The following is a 6794-nucleotide window of genomic DNA, read 5'->3' as shown; positions in this document are numbered from 1 at the left end:
GGATGTGTATGGGACTTCTTGGTTTTGCAGAGAACTGTTTCCAGATCTTGCTGTTGGGGGAAGTAGCCTCTCGTGCAAAGGGGCGTGCAGGAACTTCTGGGTTCTGCAGTGAACTATTTCTAGACCTTGCTGTTGGTGCAAGTCCACGCATCCTCTTCCTCCATTTCTTTTTCCTTCCTTGCCTCTGGGCCCCCACCCGCTCCCTCCCAGTCTTCTCAGTGGCCCTGGCCTCCAGGCGAAGGGTTTCTCCATCACACTTAACAGCAGACAGTCTGTTTCCACTGGCATTGTCTATTTTTAAAAGCTTATTTGGAAGTCTAAATGGCTCCCCTTTTGGCTTTAGTAAGACAAATATGGGCTAAAACACACAGTGCCCCTTAAGTATGATGGATACCCGGGGCCGCTGAAGTTTCCCAGAGCCAGAGTCGGGCTCGTCCTAGTGGCCGTTTTCTGCCGTGTTATTTATGTGGTGGTTTTACTTCTAATTATGGCTCCTGATGGCTGTTAGTGCTGAGCAGTAAGAGAGCAAACTGCGTTGTACTGCCATTTAACTCCAGCCCATAAAACGGGTGATAAAGCTGAGGGCTTCAAACTGAAACCAAACCAAAAAAATGTGACTTTTCTGTGACAGGCTCATATCGCTTCTGCCATTTGGAGGCTGGAAACTTGGAAACTTCCACCCAGGAAGCACATGGAGGCAGGTGACTTCTGAGGCCAAGCCGCCTCAACTTTCAGCTCTGGCTTCCCCCTTAAGTAATCCTTTACTGTGGACAAAACAACCCTAGATCTCAGATGTAATTAACACATGCCAGGTTTCATCAGAACCCATGTACTTCATTGTTTGGAAACTAATGAAAACAAATAGATGTTACCTAACACTGTAAATAACGGAAGGTCTTTTGTTGTCCTCAATTTCGATTACTATTTTTTGATGCTAAGAAGCATGTCGCTTGGTGTGTGTGTAAACAAAAAAGACAAATGGCCAGGATGAGAATGAGTTGTCCATAATCTGATTGAAGCGACAGAGCTGGCTCCTGGGAGAACCGCATGGGGCTTAATTATTGGGTTGTTGTTCTTAATGCGTCTAATGTTCACCCTTAAAGAAATCAAGAAAAATGTTAAGAGGTTACTGATATTTCACTATGGCATTGGGTTGTCGGAGCTTCTGACAGGAAAAGAAGATTCCCTGTGGCTGGAACACAATGTCCAGCCATGTAAGTTAATTTGCCCAAATGATATTAGGCGGCATTTAAAACCCACATCTTGCCCGACTGTGCTGGCAGAACCCTCAGGGACAAGGCAAGGAGGGGCTTGGTTCGGGTGAAGTTGCGATGAGATCGTGTGGCTCGGAAATGCCACTTAGCTTCTGTTCTATTAGTTCCTTTTCTTTCTTGGCAGAATGCTTCTGGATTTAAGTAAAATGTGTGCTAGTGTTTGGATAATAAATACATTATTTAAAGGCCTGTGGCTACTCGGGCCTGTTGGGTACTAGGGGGAAAGCTCATACTCTGTTGAGTTTTATAGGGCTCATGTTGGTTGAATGTAATGATTTTCTCCCACTCTTTTCTTTTTAGAGTGTGAGTTTCATGGCCTGTGTGTGTGCTCACACACACATGTGTGTGAGTGTGCATGTGCACATTCATGCATGCAGTCACTCATGGGTGAGAGGTCCTGAAAAATCAAGGTTGCCTGTCAGAGGTCTGACCATGCGCATTGGGCATTGCCTCTGGGATACCATCATCAAGGAGCCTGCAGGTCTCCTGATAAATCTGAGGATTACCCCAATGACATTCAGCCGTTAAGAACCCCCAAACTGGACGGTTGAATTCCAGATGGACAGGAATTGGGTTATTCTGCTTATTTTAAACCAGCCACCCAAATGATTTTAAATTCTCTCATTCTAAGTAATCAAATATATGGAGGGGTGGGCAAAAGGAGGTTAATAATAATCATAAATAATATAATAATCAATAAATAACAATACAAGAATAAACTCTTTTGCATACTCACAACTGTAAAACCTTTTTTCTCACCCTTTATATATTGAGAGCCCAGTGTGTTCTAGTGTCCTATTTTACAGGTGAGAAAGCTGAGGTTCAGAGAGGGTAAATTACTTCCCCCAGGCCCCTAGCCAAGTGGTTAGTCTGCTAATTACTCAATCCCAACTTCGAACAGAATCCTTTTGATTCTGTGGTCTATGCTTTCGCTACCATCTGAGTCTATGTCTCAGCCAAGACTTACCCTTCATGTTACAACAAATATTAAATGTCTCTGTCTGGTCTCTTTGATAAGGTCTATGAATCTGGTAGAAACAGGTGGTTGACCTTTTCCCACTCAAGGAGAAGCAGCATTTTACATGGTTTCAACGTTCTTCCCAGTTCCATGGTGTGTCTACCTCCTCTTTCCTTTGTAGACAAGCCTTTGGCTTCAGTTAGTTCCTAAGCCCAAAAGACTGAGCTTGGATTCCCAGGGACACAGGAAGGACATTGAGTTAGAAAGGAAGAGAGAGCACACGCACTAGCTTATCTTCCTGTCTTTTCCAAGCTTTTTTTTTTTTCCTTTTGGCTCATTTTAGAGCCATGTTGTCATACATTGGCACCCCTACCTGAGGGCAGGGATTGGAAATCAAAAGAGATGAAACAAAACCACAGCTGTGATGTTTATTAGGCCTCTCGTTTTAAAAAAATGATGGAGAATGAGGCTGGAACTAAGCTGCTTTCCCTTAGAAAATGCTGGCAGTGATTTTAGTGGCAGATTTTGGCATCTGAATGTATTAGCTAAAGTATTTGAATATAATGAGCTATGCAGTGTGGTGGAGTGTAGAGCGCCCAAGGCTCACTGATACAATCCAGGCGACCTTGGGCAAGCCACTTCATATTTGTGGGCCTTAGTTTCCTTTTCTGTACCGGGTGCACATCAAGCCAGATGATCCTTGAGATTTCCTAGGAAAGCAGCAAGAACAGGGCAGATCACCTGCTCTGACTTCAGCTGACTGGTCTGGATCTGAGCTCTGTCACTCAGTTTATGCCGGCGCTGTGTGACCTAGGGTCAGTCACTTGACTTCTCTGAGGCTCAGTTTCCCCCTGTGTGAAATGGGGATGAGATGTCTACCTCAGAGGGTCCTGAAGAGGTTTATATTGGCTAACGCATGGCCATCTTCTGGAGAAAGCATTTTCCCAGGGCTGGAAGGAAGAACTGGTGAGCGGGATGCTTTGAAGGTCAGAGAGGGATGACTGGTCTATGAAGAAGTCTGGTCTGGGAGTGGAGGGGGCTCTGAGTGACCCTTGCTGAGAGAGGAGAAAAGGAAATCACTGTCGTAGTGGGACAGAAAACCAGATGCCTCGAAGACAACCTTTGTTGCGAACATTGCCTTGGGGGGAAGAAAAAGAAATCTCAGAACATCCTGCCTCCTTGCTATTGCTTTTCATTTCTTAACCCTTTATTTTTAATGAAGATGGAAAGGTTTATAATTTTGACAGTTCCATTTATTTCTACCATTTTCAACTAAAACCATACAATGAACATCAATTATTTCCACACGTGTTGCCACTGCAGCTGGGTAAATGTCGGTATTACTTAAACATGATCTGTATACTCTGTGTTGCCTCTCCTGTTTCTCTTGTCTGTCTATATTTTTCTTCTTCTACTACCAACCGCAAACCATCCCCCTCTACTTCTTCTTATCTCCACTCTCCTCCTCACAGTGGAGAACACCGAATGACACAGTCGAATTGAAGGGGCTAAACCCATGACTAGGAACTACGTGCATGAAGAAACCCAGGAAAGCAAATCCTCTCCAGAAGGGTACATGGAGGAGCCTAATGAACAAGAGAGGACACCTTCTGTTCCCGGGCTCACTGCCCAATGCCTCCAGGTCACAGGGGGAACCCTAGCTGCTCTGGTAGTTAGGGAAGCGGATCAGCCCTTATCAGGGCCCAGCAGAGGACAGAGGATCTTGCACCTGAGCAAAGGGAATGATATGACTCCCAAGCTTCAATTCTCCCCAGGGTTCCTCCTCAGGTGTTACTCACTCAGTGTAGCTGCGGCACTGTGGACACGCCACATCCCCAAGAAGGCATTAGGAACTTCCTTTGTGTAATCATGGTCAAATATTTATACTTGTTTAGGATTTGCTTCTGTAGGTAAAAATATAGTTAACGCATAATATTTGTTTTGGACTTCCAGTCAAGATAGAGGTGTAAGTAAACATGCGTTGCCTCCTTGCACAACTACTGAAAAAATTACAACCAGAGCTCAAAACAAATAACACCCAGAACCGTCAGAAAATCGAGCTGTATGGAAGACCAACAACCAAGGATTTAAAGAAGCCACATTCATCCATACAGGTGCCTTTTCTACAATAGGCCATGCTACTAAGACAGGGAGTCAAAGCTCTACTTAATACACAGAAACAAACACAGGGAGGCTGCCCAATAGAGAAGACAAATAAATATGGCCCAGAGAAAATAACAGAACAAAACCTCAGAAAAAGAACTAAACAAGACAGGATAACCAGCCTATCAGATGCAGAGTTCAAAACACTGGTGATCAGGGTGCTCAAAGAACTCATTAAGTACGGCAACAGCATAAGAGACCCAGGCAGAAATGAAGGTTACATTAAGTGAAATAAAGAAAAATCTACAAGGAACCAACAAAGGAGGGGATGATGCCAAGATTCACATCAACAATTTGGAACATAAGGAAGAAATAAGGATTCAATCAGAACAGCAAGAAGAAAGAATTAAAAAAAAATGAGGATAATATAAGGAGCCTCTAGGATATCTCCAAATGTACCAACATCTGAATCATATGCCAGAAGGGGAAGAGAGAGACCAAGAAATTGGAAATCTATTAGAAAAAATAATGAAAGAAAACTTACCTAATGTGGTGAATGAAATATACATGCAAGTCCAGGAAGCACAGAAGGTCCCAAACAAGATGGATGCAAAGAGGCCCATTCCAAGACACATCATAATTAAAATGCCAAAGGTTAAAGGCAAAGAATCTTGAAAGCAGCAAGAGAAAGGCAGAGAGTTACCTACAAAGGATTCCCATAAGACTGTCAGCTGATTTCTCAAAACTTTGCAGGTCAGAGGGACTGGCAAGAACTATTTAAAGAGATGAAAAGCAAGGACCTACAACCTAGATTACTCTATCCAGCTAAGTTATCAGTAAAGCTAAAGGAGTTCATCATCACCACATCACTATTACATGAAATGTTAAAGGGACTTATGTACGAAAAAGAAGAAAATCAAAACTAGGAGCGTTAAAATGGAAAAAATTTCACAACTATCAACAACTGAATCTAAAAAACAAACTAAGCAAACAACTACAACAGGCACACAATCACAGAGATGGAGATCACATGGAGGGTTATCAGCAGGGAGGGGGAAGGGAGAGAATGGTGGAAAAGGTGCAAAGATTAAGTAGCATAATTGGTAGGAACAAAATACAAGGTCTGGCATAAATAACACCCCTTTTTTATTACAAAAGCATAAGCATGTAATTCTGTAACATCACAATATCACAATCAAGCACACCATATGACATTTTAGGTGAAATGTTCAAATTAAAACTATAAATTATTACACCCATACTATTACCCTACCAACCACACTCCAGCAGGTCTTCCTTCTGCTGGACCCTGTAGACAGGGGGAGGTTAAGAATAGTATAGGAAATGGAGAAGCCAAAGAACTTACATGTATGACCCATGGACATGAACTAAGGGAGGGGGATTGCTGGAGGGAATGGGGCTACCGGGCCGAGGGGGATAAAGGGGAAAACTTGGGACAACTGTAATAGCATAATCAATAAAATATTTTTTAAAAATTAAATAAAAATATTATATTAGTTTCAAGTATACAACATAGATCCTGTATTTATATACCTTATGATGTGATCACCATGCCAAGCCTAGTAACCATCTGTCACTGTACAAAGTTGCTATGGTACTATTGACTATACCCCTTGTGCTGTATATTATATCCCCATGACTTACTTGTTTCATAAGTTTGTGTCTCTCATCCCCCTTCACCGTTTTCACCCGTACCCCATGACGCTCCCCTCTGGCAACCATCAAAAAATATGGAACACTTCATGAATTACTGTGTCATCCTTGCATAGGGACCATGCTAATCTCTCTTTTTGTCCCAATTTTAGAATCTGTGCTGTGAAAGCAAGCACTCTATAGGATTTTTTTGGTAATTCAAATTTGTTTCCAAAATAAATCTGGATTTCCTTTATAAGTACAATAGAAAACAGAACAACAGGGAAAGAAAGTAGAACTTAAATTACTGAAAAGGGGTAGAGGCATTAGATGTTCCCAGACATCTGAGATAAGATCATTGGAACAGTTAAGAAGGGTGTAAGCTAAGGCAAGAAGGAACACCTGGGGTGACACAGGTCACATCGTCTGACAAAATAAAGTCTGTGCCTGTTTTTTGTGCTGAGTCACTGTTTCTGGAATAAACTCAAGGAGAAATGTATTACCTTGGTTCTTGTATAGTTGCATGCTGGATAACCCGTTGAACAAGGTCTTCAAATAGAATCTTGCAAAAAGACAAAGAATGTGAGGTGAGTACTGCTCCTTTCTGAAAGGATCTCAGAATTCAGATTACAGAGACAGACCCAGTATTTGGTGACTACCTTTTAGATTGGCCTTAACACCACCTTTTACAAATAACCATTTGAAAAATATTATGGGGGAAGGATTGAGGCTGGGATGTAGGGATGGGTGGGGTGGAGGAAAGCGGTGATGGGGTAAAAGGAGACAACTGTACTTGAACAATAAAA

The 6794-nt window shown here is 42.4% G+C and overlaps 1 non-coding gene across 1 annotated transcript; it reads right to left on the bottom strand.

Moving 5' to 3' along the window:
• Positions 1-6080: 6080 nt before the first annotated feature.
• LOC129063628 (U6 spliceosomal RNA) lies at positions 6081-6185 on the bottom strand. Its single transcript, XR_008528396.1, has one exon. It is a non-coding gene; the product is annotated as a U6 spliceosomal RNA (small nuclear RNA).
• Between the last annotated feature and the right edge of the window lie 609 nt (positions 6186-6794).

Source organism: Pteronotus mesoamericanus, unplaced genomic scaffold (genome assembly GCF_021234165.1).
Source record: "Pteronotus mesoamericanus isolate MK-2021 breed Mesoamerican mustached bat unplaced genomic scaffold, CSHL_Meso_final scaffold_85, whole genome shotgun sequence".
Classification (NCBI taxonomy): Eukaryota; Metazoa; Chordata; class Mammalia; order Chiroptera; family Mormoopidae; genus Pteronotus; species Pteronotus mesoamericanus.
Note: the sequence above shows the minus strand (reverse complement) of the source record. Positions and strands in the feature narration are given on the sequence as shown.